Source organism: Atractosteus spatula, unplaced genomic scaffold (genome assembly GCF_055471065.1).
Source record: "Atractosteus spatula isolate fAtrSpa1 unplaced genomic scaffold, fAtrSpa1.hap1 Scaffold_23, whole genome shotgun sequence".
NCBI lineage: Eukaryota > Metazoa > Chordata > Actinopteri > Semionotiformes > Lepisosteidae > Atractosteus > Atractosteus spatula.
In genome coordinates this window covers 198481-214506 of record NW_028296797.1, presented here as the reverse complement: position 1 = coordinate 214506, position 16026 = coordinate 198481, and the positions used below count along the sequence as shown (strand labels likewise).

The following is a 16026-nucleotide window of genomic DNA, read 5'->3' as shown; positions in this document are numbered from 1 at the left end:
GCGGAGAAGCTAGGAGAATAAACCTCCATTCTCTGAGAGAGCTAGCGAAGGACATAGAGAGATTTGACCCCGCAGTGTCAGAGAATAATATCGAGAGTTATATTCAGGACCTCAGGTATACCCTGCAGTACCTGCCAAACGCCACAGAACAGGAGAAAGTGTTTCTGGTCAGGAAAACTACCAGCAGAGCCGTACATGAGTGGATGGCTAGGCAGATGAAAGAAGTCTGTAATGACTTTGAAGAGCTGTGTCAAGCACTTATCGAAGAATACAGTGCGTTTATTGACCCGACTGCCGCGATAGCCGCCGCCCTTAACATTAAGCACGAGAGAGCAGAGTCCCCTCGCGAATATTACGAGAGACTTAGACGAACTTATTTTGCAGGGCGAAATGATGAGGGTTGCGAAGAGAACACACATTTCAAGGGTTTATTCATTGCGAATCTCCACCCATCAGTCAGAAAGATGATCTTAATGCATAAAGATGCACAGACCATGAAAATGACTGATATTAAGAGATTCGTGCAGAAAGCCTGGGAGTATGATGTCCAAAGTCGCTCTGAGCAAAAAGCTGCTAAAGCGACTGTGTTCGCCGTCAGAGCCAGCAGGGTTAATTCCCCCCTGCTCGAAGGAGCACAGGCTCCTGAGCTGGCTAAGCCCCGTTCCAAAGCAGGCACACAGGACCGCACCCAGCGTCCTAAGTGCCATGAGAGCACCGGGGGAGGGAAAGGGCTAGAAAAAGCTGAACAAAAGGATTCAGTAGCCACCCGCCTGGCCAGGCTTGAACAAGCTTTATTAGGACAGGGACAACCGCTCCCCAAGGCTGCCGGAAGCGTGAATGAGCTGATACTCTCCACTGGAGGAGGCGGAGACCCGCCCCCTCCCACTCCCTCAGTCTATCTGATTGAGCGGAAGGGTTCCTGCCTGGATGAGGCCAGCCACTCCCAAGCGAGTGCTGACTCCACCCCTGAAGTCACAGAGCAGGCAGTAAAACACAGAGGAAAAGCAGGAAGCTTTTACCTCAAGGCTGCCATGGGAGATGTCTTACCCAGTGAGACACTGATTGACACTGAGGTTGAAAGGTGTTTGATGTCACACGGCAAGCTCAAACGGGTTGAAAAAGAAAAGGGCATGTGACTCAGAGTGGAACCTTTGGTGGATCACCAGAAAGGCAAAGTGTGGAAACAGGTCAAGGCTCCTAAGCCTTCTGTACAGAAGGAAAGGGGGGCCAAGAGGCAGACTGTGCTCACACAGTGCCCACCGAACACAGAAGCCTATGCGGAGATTCCTTCTGTTCCCTCTGGACAAGAAATAAAAATATTATCTTGTTTCCCAGATATACAGGGAAGTCGTGCCCTGGCCAAGGTCACAACAGCCTCCATGCCACAGGAGCGGTGCTCCAAGCAGCCGCCTGATCCACCAGGTAAAGCACACCCCTTTTACATCCCTAAAGAGGAGCAGATCTCCCCACCTGGCGATGAAAAGGAGCTTTCCCTGTGCACCCTGGCACCCAAGAGGGGTCAGGACCACCACCCCGCAGTGGTGGAAGGGATCCAGATGGCAGGAGAGCAGGTTGGTGATGTAGCCCTCACCCTTAGCCCTGAGAGGTCCTCTATTAGTGAGGATCTGCTTGAGCAGCTGTCACAGGGCCACCACCAGGTGCCCCTGGTGCAACATTCACAGGTTAGACAGGAGGTCCAGCTGGACGCTGAGACTACTGCGCTGTGGACACACCTGATCCCAGATGCCGATTCCCTCTGCTGTGACCCAGGGAACCTGCAGTCAGGTAACATTATTTCTCACAACTACCAGGTAGTGAGTGAGACTGACCTGATTGTTCCTGCCTCAACGGCAGGGTTGCCAACACACCCAGTCCCCCAGAAGGGACAGGGAATGAAAGCCGAGCCGGTTTTCTTACAGCCACCAGCTCAGTCTGTCAGTCTGAGTCTGACCAACAGTGGTTCAGCCAGACTGGAGCTGGATGGTCAAGTCACCCGCCTGCCAGTGCAGGACATCGCAAAGAGGGGTGTCAGAATCCCTGCCTGCACTGACATGGGCCTGGTGGGTGATAGTAAGTTCAAAGACAATGAACTAGCTATCCCAGTGCTGGGGCAGCTCCCTGAACCCCTAGCGAGGGAAGGGGGGAGCGAGCAGGTGTCCTACACCCACGCCCAGCGAACGATTGTAAACATGCCGATAGAGGGATTCCTCAATCAGGAAGTGTGCAGGGTGGACCTGAACAGTGAGAATGGGGTAACAATCCCAGATCACTCAGGTGCTCCAGATGACCACTCAGCCAAGGGTCAGGCATGCTCCACCGCTGCACCGCCCCCTGCAGGTTTCCTAGAGCACAGGCATGAACAAATCGAAAAAGCAGATGCCCTGGAAATGGAGGAGCAGCATCAGCCGCTGCGTCAGATCTCCCCAGATTTCCAGGATGTTGGTGCCCAAGATGCCACATGGCATACTGAGAAAGACACCATGTACATGCTGCGCCAGCTTAGAAAGACAACAGTCACTCAGAAGGAGATGACTGGGGTCAGCCACCCGAAAAGACTTTTGGGAGGACTGATTGCTGCCGCCACTGTTGCACGTTTGCTTTTTCTGGTAGGTTTGTGTGCTACTGGCACTCTCACCCTGACTGCCCCAAGAAGGCAGGTGTCAGAGATGCCAGAAGGTAGTGACAGACTGTATCAACAGCAGCAAAAGTTGGAAAGCTTAGGGAAAATCCTACAGGCAACTTCCTATGCAACAGGGTTAAACCTTATTCCCCAACCAGTGGACATGATTGTTGGTGTTATACAGTGGGTTTATGCTTGTGTGCAACAGGCCAGAATGTTGACACAAGACCTGTTAAGGGAGCTTGGTGCCACTGTAGCCAGTCTAACCACGGCACAAAATCCCAACCCACTTGATTCCACTCTTCTCAGTAGAGGAGTATGTGACATTAACCCCATCGCTCATAGCTCACCCAGAAGGCAATCCAAGATTGAATTTGGTTCCAAATCTTGAGATGGGTATGGCTACCAAAGCTATCCATTGGCTGTGTCTAAACGATTCACCAATGAAGGGTGTAAAGCTACTAACTAGCAGAGGGAGGTTAATGAACCCCATGAAGAGCAGGTGGGAAGTAAATGGCTGGTCAGCACACCACATTTAACTGACACTATGACTTGTGACAGGTATGATACAGCTACCACAAAGCAGCTACCTAACCAAACAGTTTCCTGTAAGTTCCCGAGGAGGCCATAGTACAGCTTGGTGACTTAACACTGTACTGTCTGGAACCAGACAACATAAGACCATACTTGAGGTCATGGATACCTTCAGGTGCCACACTATTGAATTGGATAGAAATCCAAGAAACAGTAGGCCCTGAAGAGGTACAGGTAGTTGAGTTTGCTTTAATGGAACAAACCTCCAAACCACCCTGGCAGGTGCCCAACACAGGTGTTGTGGTTCATCAGGGGGGCTGGGAACAGGAACCGGTGTTATTGTAACACTGCTGCTGGGAAGCTGGATAATGACTGACAGTGTACTCTGAAAGCTGTACTCTTACATCAAGATGTACTCTGGGTAGCATGAATGAGTCAAAGGTAGCATGTCAAAAGAAAGGAAGTGACTTCTCCCCAAATATCTACTACAGAGGTATCAGATATTGACAGTGAGCTTCCTGATGTGTAATTCCTAGACTTAGATAATGTCTCCTACCGTGTTTATACATACTCCAGATGTTATTCATCCTGTTTGTATCCAATGCTGGTTCTGGTATGAATTCTCGAGGAGTAATGTGGACATTTAAGATTAATGTTCTAATGGCAAGGGACATCACTTAACTCTGTTTTGTTTTGAAGGCAACAATGCCTCAGGACCTCGTGACCTTCAAAAAGGGGGGATATGTAGCGGCGAGGCTTAATAATAAGGCAGAATTAAGTGTTTCTGAGCTTCCCAAATGAGGCCCCATTTCTCTGTTCATCTCTGTGGTGCAGCCACAGAGAGACCATTAGTGCAGGGTGATTTAAGATTTCCTAGGACAGCTCCCAAAGGGGGATGCACTTAGCTAAGTCTGGCTATCATGATCAATGGTCATCCATTGGCGCCTATCTGTCTAGGGAGTGCCAGTTGGACATCTGGACTGCATTACTAAGTGTCAGGAGTAAGTGACTCATATCTCACCTTGATCAACCAATCAGGGACTGGTAGGGCTGAGTAACCCACGTGGGACTCTGATGCCCATGGAACTTTCAGCCAATCAACGAGCTGAAGTTCCTCCAGGTAAAAACAGGCAACACAGGCCTGGAGATTCAGAAGGGGAGATTCAGTAAGATTCAGTAAGATTCTGGAGAGGATTCTGTGGACTGTTCTAAAGGGAATTCAAAGGAGAATTCCAGGGCAGGACGGCCCAGGAGCAGAAGGCTCCCAAGGGCAGGACATTCTCGCAGCGCGCCTCCTGACCATCCTGAGACTCAGCCCGGACAACCACGGAACGGCCAGTGTGTCCGAGTGCCAGAACTTTCCTTTGTTCTAAGAGTCTAGAGTGGAGGTTGCCAGAGAGTAACCAGCAGCAGGCCTCGTGAACAGGTCAGAACTGTGGACAGCTGAATCACTATTCAGAACTAGCTCTTCATCAGGAGCGAACCGGTCCTCTTCCTGACTTGCTGGGACCCACAGTCATCTTTTCTCCTGTGCACAAACTTTGCTAGTTAAAACCAACACTAACTAGCCGGTCAGTGAGCATCAGCAGCGCACTGTCGCGAGCCGCACAGCACAACCTGGCACCGAGCCAGACAGCGCGGATTGGACAGCAACAGCCTGCAACTGTTTCTTTGTGCCCGCAGGAGATCTGAATCCCCAGAAATGAGATGAGTATTCAACTTCAATGCATTACAGCTCGAGAATTCAATTGTTATCCCAACCAGTTGATATCAATTTAATTCCTAAGAGTTATGTACTTGTTTTGGGTATCTAATGTAGAAGTTGTAACCAAGTTCACTTTACGAAACGGTCTTAATGAATGATATACTGAACGTATGTCCTCTTGATATATGTAACTCTTTGTAACTGATTGAATATATACCTTTTGTATTCTGATAACCCTCTCGATAAGATCTGTTAGGTTTACATGCATATTCTATGTATTAATAAATGTATCCTCGTGTATTAGTACCTGTGCGTGTGCGTTGTTTGAGTTATATCGCATGGTTGGATTCTAAAGCCATCAAAAGAATCAACTTTGTGATTTACTGCTACAATTAATAATTGTCTCAGTAAATGCCCAAACCCTACAGAACTAGTGCCTTCAGAGAGCCACAACGTTACATATTTGGCGTCCCTGAACGGCTATGAAACATTACAACAATTTGAATCGTATGAGGGTGGGGGGGAGGTGTCTTTCGCTGGAAATCTCGCCTGCTTCTACTTTACGAGTACAACCCCCTCTCTGCCGGAGTGCTGGCTGTGACGAATTAAACCGGTTTCACAGGTTTCAATCACAGACCATGTGACATGGGAGTCAGGAAACTAACACACAGCGCCACCGGATTTGATAACACTATAAAAACGCTATAAAATAATGTGACTAGGCACAGAACAAGTTTACAGCACAGTACAATAATAAATGCTGACCATAACTTTAGAAGCATAAATTGCCTTACACTCAATTTAAACACAAGCTGTCTTTAGCCCTCTAAGCTGGTTCATACAGAAATGTAGAGATCCAGGCTCAGAACACACAGCTTCATTAGCGAATACATATGCAGGACAACTAGAGAAGACGTTTTACAGAGGATGGATTTTTAGAAACATCCCATCAGTGACATCACTGAAGTCAACTCCTAGGTCCTGTAACTGTCATGTGGATAGTTTCACAAGAATCAGACAAAGGTTTAAGCATCGCTTGTTCTAGATAAAACTGCAAAAAAAACAACAACAACCCATAATGTACTTCTTTGCGGCTCTGTTTGCCCAAATCATATATTCACAACGTGAAATCTAGAAAATAATATTACGTAACCAAAATCCGCAATATGGAAACAGAACCTGTGTAATTGTTGATAGATGATGTACTCGTAACATTTTTTCAAGACGAACTACAACATTTAAAAAATGACTTGTATGTACTTGATATCTCTAATCAATCCACGGGTCCCAGCACAAAACGAAACTAAAACGCATACCGTTTCGCGCTTCTTATTAGTTGCTCAAAAGTAATTTGACCGTATGAAATGCATAATATAAACCTAGAAACATATACGTGAGCAGTACTTAAGCACTGTAGTATCGGTGTTAAGACATACCTCTCAAATACTGTAAATCAAGTTAAAAATATATCAAGACCGATTCTGGTCATAATGAAACCATGTTTCGTGTATGTTTTCTTTAAAGTACCGAGACCAGCCATATACTGTATGTTTATGTTCCAAAATTAATATCGTTTATGGCCTTCACACGCGTTGCAGTATGCTCCTATTCTTTTTATGCTCAGCTACTAAGATTTCCCTTCAGTGGTAAAATCAGATATGAATATTCAATACTTAAACGGGCACAGTTAAGACATTAAATATACATATACATACTGTATACAGTACAGTTTTCATACGGTAATATGTTTATGTTCCTAAATCAATCTCTTTTATGAGCATGTGAAAGGCATGGTGAATCGATTCTCAAAAATTACTGTACTTTGCATGATTGGAAACAAATGCGTGATTGCGAAATGCTGTGGTGTTACTTTTACAAAGACGGTCAATGAAAAAAAGAATGTTGACCAGGGCAATACTTTGAGTTTACACTTACAGCTTGTCCAAGGTCATTCATTATTAATACTATTAGTAATATCTTCGTTAAAGACTTTGATGGCCACAGCTCAAACATGAGAGGTTGAGCTTTATTAGCTCCACCTTGCGGAAATTCCGGATACTATTATTTTGCTTGTCGTATTATAGGAGAATTTACGGTAACTCGCGGTATTTACCGGTAGCTTGTGGTAGACTGCGTACAGCGTACCGCAAAATAATGCGGTATCGCCCACGCATTTTGAATGGCTGCATCTGTAGGCTGCCAAAAGTCTCCGAAACCAAATTTTGATAGCAGAAAATTCTCACTCGTCCAGAAGTTCCCTTGGGACCCAACATCCAGCTCAGAGTGGTAAAAAAGCGTCTTTTTTGTAGATGCTTGCAGCGTGCATTGGTGGTTCAGTGGTAGAATTCTTGCCTGCCACGTGGGAGGCCCGGGTTCGATTCCTGGCCAATGCAGTGGCTTTTGCAGCGAGCGGCTCCATCACTTGCATCCCCTTTCAACTCGCAACTGAAAACCCACTGAAGCTTAGAAGCTGTGAGCCAGGTCAGTACCCGGATGAGGGTGACCTACAGGGAAAAGCAAAGCTTACAGCTTGAAGCGGTGTTAATGGAGCCAGCGGTGGGGTGCTCACCCTGAGGTCTGTGCGGGTCCCAATGCCCCAGTATAGTGACGGAGACGCTGTGTGGTAAAAAGGCGCTGTCTTTTGGATGAGATGTAAAACCGAGGTCATAGCTCTCTGTGGTCATTAAAAGTGACCACCAAAACCTTTGACAAAAGCTCTTGGTAATTGATGGTCTTCAATAATGCTTCTCCTTTAGGTACATTTGAAATCAGCTGAAAAATGCTGTGAAATGGGGGGGCACTTCAGGCCAGTGTAGGATTTGGTTTACAAGAACCATTAAACAGCACGAGAAAGCCCGTACACTGAATCGCAGGGCTTTCTATTCAAAGAAGGACAAAAGAAACTTCCCTGAATTCCATTTTTTGCAGCACAGAGAGGACAGTGGGCACGAGGCCTGTTAGCTCAGTTGGTTACAGCGTGGTGCTATTAACGCCAAGGTCGCGGGTTCAATCCCCGTTCGGGCCAGGTAGTCTCCTCCTGTCTTGCCAAAACCCGTTGCTTGCTTGCCGTGGTGAGATTGGTGGTAATGCAAAGATGCCACATACTGCCGACAGACGAGAGTGTTGCGGGAGAAGAGAGAAGTGATTGAAGAGTGTCCTAGGTGGAGCCAAGATGAAGTGTCACAATTGCCTAGGGGAGGATTTCAAATGCTTAAGATGGTAAAAATAACCGGAAGTGATCCCCCAGTCCGGTGCAGTCTGATGTACTTCTGTCATATAAAGTGAAACTAGATGTCGAACTGGAGCCTCACTTATGTAAATTTGCAATATTTGCATAAGTGAGGCTCCAGTTATACATCTAGTTTCACTTTAAATGACAAAACTGAAGAGACTTAAAAGAGCTGGAGAGGATTTCTTACAACTTTTGAGCCGGCACAGTTTTCGAAAACGTTTTCTTCACGCTGCACTATACAACACAGACAGCCAAGAGTCTCCAAAACAAAACGAATTGACAGATAGGAGAAAAGTCCCACTCGTCCTAAAGTTCCCAAAATCCAGCACTGAGCGTAAACAAAGTGTTCAAGTAGCGTGGGAATGCTACCCCTAATCCTAGCTGGAGTTTGAGCGTCTGGTTCAGAGTTTGCTCAAGAGTTTACCTTTCACAGATGCGCAAAGATGAATGTTGAGGGTGCACGCTTCAAGGCGCCTTACAGTGCAGGGAGTGATTAGAGACGATTCGTGACGTGTGCTCATTCCCATATACCGTACGCCCCGGGTTGCAGTGCTAGGATGACGTCCAATACCGCTTCGGCACGTAACGGCATTATATTCAAGTGCAGGACATAAGGGTTTTATTTTGTTCATTTTGTTCTGCTCTGCTTTGCTTTGTTTTGCTTTCCATGGCGTTCGTAAGAGCGTCAATAAAAAGGCGATTCCTGCGTCTAACACGAATGTAAGAGCTATTTCAAGTGTGGCTTCTAAAATGCTTGTAGACATTTGTCTGTTGTTGATTGTTTTTTTGTGTCTAACAAAGTGCCATTTTCCTGTCCGGACGGGGAGACTTTATCATTCCCACATGAAGCAACCCTTAATTCCTCGGAGGCGTGTCTGTCTGCAAGGTTTGTATTTTGGAAAGGTTTTTTTTTTTAACGGAGAACGACTTTGAAAAAGATTTACGCCGGCGTCTCGCGATCCATGTGAGATTGTAGCAAGAATGCAGCAATAGCAGCGTTTGCTGTAGTCGTGGCTGAGTGGTTAAGGCGATGGACTACTGATACATTGTGCTCTGCATGCATGGGTTCAAATCACACACTTGTCGCTCTCCATGTCTGACACGTGTGGTACTAGAGCAGTACGTTTTCCAGCGGTGGCTGAACATGGTATAGTAGGCTAACGTTGGTATCAAGCAGTGACAATAACAGTGGTTAAGTGCTGCTACTGCCAAGTGACTCTGGGTTGAGACTGTGTTTCCATTTACTTGCAACGCAAATGGAGAAAGAGATTTTTGACAGTCTCTCGAGAGACTGCGCTAGGTGTTTAGAGATAGACTTTGTCAGTTCCCCCTGGAATCATGGCCTCTCAAATAGTTTGTGATTCCTCTAGACGTTTATACAGTAGAAGCATGGTTCGTGGCTTAAATTCAAGCTGACCAAGACTTAGGAAACGAGTTAGAGGTCTGATGCAGAACTGCGAATTCAGTGAACGGGAACACTACAGTACATTGCACTGCATGTGTGAGGAAAGCTGCCCACTTCAGTGGCAAGCTCACCGTAGTCGTGGCCGAGTGGTTAAGGCGATGGACTCGAAATCTGGTGGGGACTCCCCACGCAGGTTCAAATCCTGCCGTCTACGGCGGCTGCTGCACGTTGTAGTGTGCCTGTGCGGCAGAGGCGAAGTGCCGCTTCTCCTTTTCTGGTACTATAAAAACGCTAAATCGCTTGGACCCGCTGCCATGGAAATCAATTCTTCAGATAACCACACATTTTGCGTTCGCACGTCTGGTGCTCTACTTATGCCTTTGAAAATCAGATCAATAAAGCTCAAAGAACCGACAAGATAGGTGCTCGTAAAGCACGCAGTAAAGAATTCTTATCAGCGAGGGTTTCAGTGGGTTAACTGAGGAGAAGGCGTGATCGCTAATTGTTGAGTTTTTATTTGGTGTTAGAAACACTCTTACTGTGCATGAAGTGCAACAAATGTAGCCACAGAAATTGCATCGTGCTTTCATTTATGCTATTGCAGACACCAACGTTGCCTAGATAGAAAACCGAAAAAGCCGTGGGTTTGCTTGCCAGTCTGAAGGATCTCTCTTCGAATCTCTATCATTTGTCAATGGAAGTAAAAGGCGCTGCAATCTGATACGTTCACATTCAAACCCTCAGCTGTTGTTCGACTTTATTTCTTGACTAATTACAACTGAGTGTCGCATGAGCAGTTACGTAAACTTGTCTGCTATATTTGAACACAAATGCCGTTCTTCAATTAAAACTAACAGTACATTGTCAGGGACATTCAGTTATATACAAACAAGAGACAGACAAGAGAATATTTCTACCTTTCATGTGGACTACGTGTTGACTTACTGATCGGAATAATTGAAATGTTCGGGTTCATAGCCGATGCAGTGCGTGCTAATTAGAACAGCAACGCTGGGCTCTCAGCACCGTACTGAGCCCAGGTGCAGTTCATTTACATGAAGGAAATCTCGTACTGGGTACGATTACACCCACATACAGTAAGTAGCACAGGCTACTTAGGGAGTAGCCTGATGCGTTTAAAAGTGACCCGAGCCAGGCAGGAGTCGAACCTACAATCTCCTGATCCGTAGTCAGACGCGTTATCCATTGCGCCACTGGCCCTGGTGTCACACTGCACGACTGCAACCCAGTGAGCTCAGCACTGCAACTAGTAAAACATTACCCCCGGTCCATTCTTTTCCAAAAGTGAGAAACACCTGTTTTCTACATTGTGTCTGTTTAAAACCATATCTCTTTAAACCAAACCAAGAGTTTGTCCTTTGCACTGATATTCTGATTCATTTCGATTTCAAAGAAAAAAAAAACACTTTCTTCCAAAGCATCATAAAATTGTCCCTTCTTCCAGACTCTACTTCTCTCTTGTAGTAGTACAGCAGACCTTTCCAGGTGAGCAGATCACAGAGTCCGAAATGAGCTTCCTCCATCCAGCAAAGTACCTGAACATGACTCTGTCATCATAAAAGCACCCCTGTAGTAAAGCAATTAAATCCGAAATCAAGAGGGCAATTGCCTACTGAAGTTCAAGAAGTCATCAATTTTAACCTAGCAACACATTAAAGGCTGCATCTATACAAGTACGATTCTAGAAATGCTCACCAGATTACGTTTTAAGAAGGAACTGCGGCTCAGGTTCCGCCGAGATCTAAACTCGGATGGCAGGATTCAGAGTCCAGAGTTTGGACGGGTGGCGCACAGAGGGTCCATATACTGTAGATCCCTCAGTGATCTTCCGCGTGTTCAAACCGCCAGCGTGTGACTCCCCTGTCCCCGTGACCTCATTGCTCTGCTCTCGCCTGTGTGCAACCGAGCCCGACTCACGGTAAAGTGGAAAAAAAATGCCCTCAACGTGTGATTTACTCTGGAGTGAGGACAGATGTCACCTTCTTATCATTGAACAGGATGTATGTGATGTGGCGACTAGGTTCAATTTTTTATCCTCTTTAAAAGATTAAGGACTGGGTGAGCCTGATTTACCACCCTTTCAGCTAAGAACCCGACGTGCGGACCGTTTAAGCTACGTAGACTCGGTCGTTTAACTCTTCTCCATTAGCAGGGTTAAGGTTAAAGAAAAAACATTGCTGACTTCTTTTTTGTTTTCCAGCCGCGAGCGCTGATTAGCAAGGTTTGCATTTCATGTTTTGCAAGTTGCATTCTAAGAAAAACAAGTCGTTCAAGACAGGAAATGAATACTTGCATTTAATTAAGTCTAGCCGTAGGCGGTTGTCCATAATGACCAGTCCTGTTCGAGAAGACAGAACAAAAAAAGGAACCGCTGGGATTCGGACCCGGGATCTCCTGTTTACTAGGCAGGCGCTTTAACCAACTAAGCCACAGCGCACCAGGAGCGCTGTCCTTTTGCAGCCACTTGGACACACAACTCAGACACATCTGCATTCGCTGTGCGCTCCGCCTGCTCGCTGAGCAAGTTGCCACCTTTACATACAATAGCAACATCGACACCAAGAGAAAGGATGACAAATGGCTTTTAACTGGAACTTTTCATGTCCAAGGAGCTCAATGTGCTTTCCGTGTACAACAGGGCCACTGAACTCCACACCGGCCACTGAAGCACAGCAGTGGCTTGCTGGCTTGACATCTCCCAAGGAAGATGTTGAAATTGCATGTGGAACAGGAAAATGACCCTCGAGTACGAGGGAAAAAAAAGAAAAAGAAAATCTGGAGCGCGCCAACTCATGTCCGGACAGCCTGGTTTCCTTGGCGAGGTGGCCGAGTGGTTAAGGCGATGGACTGCTAATCCATTGTGCTCTGCACGCATGGGTTCGAATCCCATTCTCGTCGCTCTCCATGTCTGACGCGTGTGCCTGTTCAAAGTCGGCCCTCGGTACTAGAGCAGTATGTTTTCCAGCGGTGGCTGAACATGGTATAGTAGGCTAACGTCGGTATCAGTAGTGCAGTGACAGAAACAGTATTTATGTGCTGCTGCTGCCAAGTGGCTCTGGGTTGAGACCGCGTTTTCACTTACTTGCAACACAAACGGCGAAAGCGTTTTTTGACAGTCTCTCGAGAGACTGCGCTAGGTGTTTAGAGATAGACTTTGTCAGTTCCCCCTGGGATGATGGCCTCTCAAATAGTTTGTGATTCCTCTAGACGTTTATACAGTAGAAGGATGGTTCGTGGCTTAAATTCAAGCTGACCAAGACTAAGGAAACGAGTTAGAGGTCTGATGCAGAACTGCGAATTCAGTGAACGGGAACACTACAGTACATTGCACTGTATGTGTGAGGAAAGCTGCCCACTTCAGTCCCTTGTCGACCGAACAGAGAACTGTAAAGGATACCGCCAATAAACTTTAGGATGCTGGTTGGAATCCAACTCCAAAGAAGCCCCTTTGGGTGTTATGTCATCAAAAAGTAAGAACAACGAATCTCCCTTTGATCAAAAGCGCAACAAAACTGTTTTCTGTGGAGCAGGTTTCAGACCCGTAGACCTGTTTTATTTGTAGGGCAGGGCGCATTCCCAAATGCGAATCTCCTGTTTTAGAAATGCTTTGGGCGGCGTGAAGTGAAAATAAGAAATTAACTCCAGATGCACATGGAAGCAATCAAGTGTTTCATCCGAGCTGTTTCAAAGACTGCTCAAGAGCTTTCCTTTCACAGAGGCGCAACGATTAATGATGGCGGTGCACCCTTCAATGCGCCTTACAACTCTAGGGAGTGATTGAGACGATTCGTAGTGTGTGCTCGTTTCCCTATATTCCCCGTGCTGCAGTGGTAGGATGACGTACGTTACTGCTTCGACACGTAACGGCATTATATTCAACTGCAGGAGCTGAGGGCTTTCGTAAGCGCGTAAACCAAAGGCAATTCCTGCGTCTAACACTAATTTAAATGCTTTTCAAAGTGCAGTGTGGTGCAGCTTGTAAAATCCTTGTCCACATTTGTGGTTTGTTGATGTTTTTTCTGTCTGCCAAAGTTGCATTTTGACATCAGGACGGGGAGACTTTATCCTTTGAACGTGAAGCCACCCTTAAACCCTCGGAGGCGTGTCTGTCTGCCGGCACGTATTTTGTCAAAGGTATTTTTTTTTAACGGGGAGCGACTCTGAAAAGGTTTCCCCAGCCACCTCGCACTCGTGTTAGATTATAGGAGGAATGCGGCAGTGGTGAGCTCGCCGTAGTCGTGGCCGAGTGGTTAAGGTGATGGACTCGAAATCTGGTGGGGACTCCCCGCACAGGTTCAAATCCTGCCGTCTACGGCGTCTGCCGCACGTTGTAGTGTGCCTGCGCGGCAGAGGCGAAGTGCCGCTTCTCCTTTTCTGGTACTATAAAAACGCTAAATCGCTTGGACCCGCTGCCATGGAAATCAATTCTTCAGATAACCACACATTTTGCGTTCGCACGTCTGGTGCTCTACTTATGCCTTTGAAAACCGGATCAATAAAGCTCAGAGAACCGACACGATAGGTGCTCGTAAAGCACGCAGTAAAGAACTCTTATCAGCGAGGGTTTCAGTGGGTTAACTGAGGAGAAGGCGTGATCGCTAATTGTTGAGTTTTTATTTGGTGTTAGAAACACTCTTACTGTGCATGAAGTGCAACAAATGTAGCCACAGAAATTGCATCGTGCTTTCATTTATGCTATTGCAGACACCAACGTTGCCTAGATAGAAAACCGAAAAAGCCGTGGGTTTGCTTGCCGGTCTGAAGGATCTCTCTTCGAATCTTCCATTTGTCAATGGAAGTAAAAGGCGCTGCAATCTGATACGTTCACATTCAAACCCTCAGCTGTTGTTCGACTTTATTTCTTGACTAATTACAACTGAGTGTCGCATGAGCAGTTACGTAAACTTGTCTGCTATATTTGAACACAAATGCCGTTCTTCAATTAAAACTAACAGTACATTGTCAGGGACATTCAGTTATATACAAACAAGAGACAGACAAGAGAATATTTCTACCTTTCATGTGGACTACGTGTTGACTTACTGATCGGAATAATTGAAATGTTCGGGTTCATAGCCGATGCAGTGCGTGCTAATTAGAACAGCAACGCTGGGCTCTCAGCACCGTACTGAGCCCAGGTGCAGTTCATTTACATGAAGGAAATCTCGTACTGGGTACGATTACACCCACATACAGTAAGTAGCACAGGCTACTTAGGGAGTAGCCTGATGCGTTTAAAAGTGACCCGAGCCAGGCAGGAGTCGAACCTACAATCTCCTGATCCCTAGTCAGACGCGTTATCCATTGCGCCACTAGCCCTGGTGTCACACTGCACGACTGCAACCCAGTGAGCTCAGCACTGCAACTAGTAAAACATTACCCCCGGTCCATTCTTTTCCAAAAGTGAGAAACACCTGTTTTCTACATTGTGTCTGTTTAAAACCATATCTCTTTAAACCAAACCAAGAGTTTGTCCTTTGCACTGATATTCTGATTCATTTCGATTTCAAAGAAAAAAAAAACACTTTCTTCCAAAGCATCATAAAATTGTCCCTTCTTCCAGACTCTACTTCTCTCTTGTAGTAGTACAGCAGACCTTTCCAGGTGAGCAGATCACAGAGTCCGAAATGAGCTTCCTCCATCCAGCAAAGTACCTGAACATGACTCTGTCATCATAAAAGCACCCCTGTAGTAAAGCAATTAAATCCGAAATCAAGAGGGCAATTGCCTACTGAAGTTCAAGAAGTCATCAATTTTAACCTAGCAACACATTAAAGGCTGCATCTATACAAGTACGATTCTAGAAATGCTCACCAGATTACGTTTTAAGAAGGAACTGCGGCTCAGGTTCCGCCGAGATCTAAACTCGGATGGCAGGATTCAGAGTCCAGAGTTTGGACGGGTGGCGCACAGAGGGTCCATATACTGTAGATCCCTCAGTGATCTTCCGCGTGTTCAAACCGCCAGCGTGTGACTCCCCTGTCCCCGTGACCTCATTGCTCTGCTCTCGCCTGTGTGCAGCCGAGCCCGACTCACGGTAAAGTGGAAAAAAAATGCCCTCAACGTGTGATTTACTCTGGAGCGAGGACAGATGTCACCTTCTTATCATTGAACAGGATGTATGTGATGTGGCGACTAGGTTCAATTTTTTATCCTCTTTAAAAGATTAAGGACTGGGTGAGCCTGATTTACCACCCTTTCAGCTAAGAACCCGACGTGCGGACCGTTTAAGCTGCGTAGACTCGGTCGTTTAACTCCTCCATTAGCAGGGTTAAGGTTAAAGAAAAAACATTGCTGACTTCTTTTTTGTTTTCCAGCCGCGAGCGCTGATTAGCAAGGTTTGCATTTCATGTTTTGCAAGTTGCATTCTAAGAAAAACAAGTCGTTCAAGACAGGAAATGAATACTTGCATTTAATTAAGTCTAGCCGTAGGCGGTTGTCCATAATGACCAGTCCTGTTCGAGAAGACAGAACAAAAAAAGGAACCGCTGGGATTCGGACCCGGGATC

At 46.2% G+C, this 16026-nt stretch overlaps 6 non-coding genes across 6 annotated transcripts; 4 read left to right on the top strand and 2 right to left on the bottom strand.

The window, feature by feature from the left end:
- Positions 1-7810: 7810 nt before the first annotated feature.
- On the top strand, positions 7811-7884 carry trnan-auu (transfer RNA asparagine (anticodon AUU)). Its single transcript has one exon. It is a non-coding gene; the product is annotated as a tRNA-Asn (tRNA).
- Positions 7885-9628: 1744 nt separating this feature from the next.
- On the top strand, positions 9629-9710 carry trnas-cga (transfer RNA serine (anticodon CGA)). The gene has a single exon. It is a non-coding gene; the product is annotated as a tRNA-Ser (tRNA).
- Positions 9711-10644: 934 nt separating this feature from the next.
- trnar-acg (transfer RNA arginine (anticodon ACG)) lies at positions 10645-10717 on the bottom strand. Its single transcript has one exon. It is a non-coding gene; the product is annotated as a tRNA-Arg (tRNA).
- Positions 10718-12333: 1616 nt separating this feature from the next.
- Positions 12334-12415, top strand: trnas-gcu (transfer RNA serine (anticodon GCU)). The gene has a single exon. It is a non-coding gene; the product is annotated as a tRNA-Ser (tRNA).
- A 1334-nt stretch (positions 12416-13749) lies between these two features.
- trnas-cga (transfer RNA serine (anticodon CGA)) lies at positions 13750-13831 on the top strand. Its single transcript has one exon. It is a non-coding gene; the product is annotated as a tRNA-Ser (tRNA).
- Positions 13832-14763: 932 nt separating this feature from the next.
- On the bottom strand, positions 14764-14836 carry trnap-agg (transfer RNA proline (anticodon AGG)). The gene has a single exon. It is a non-coding gene; the product is annotated as a tRNA-Pro (tRNA).
- Positions 14837-16026: the final 1190 nt, after the last annotated feature.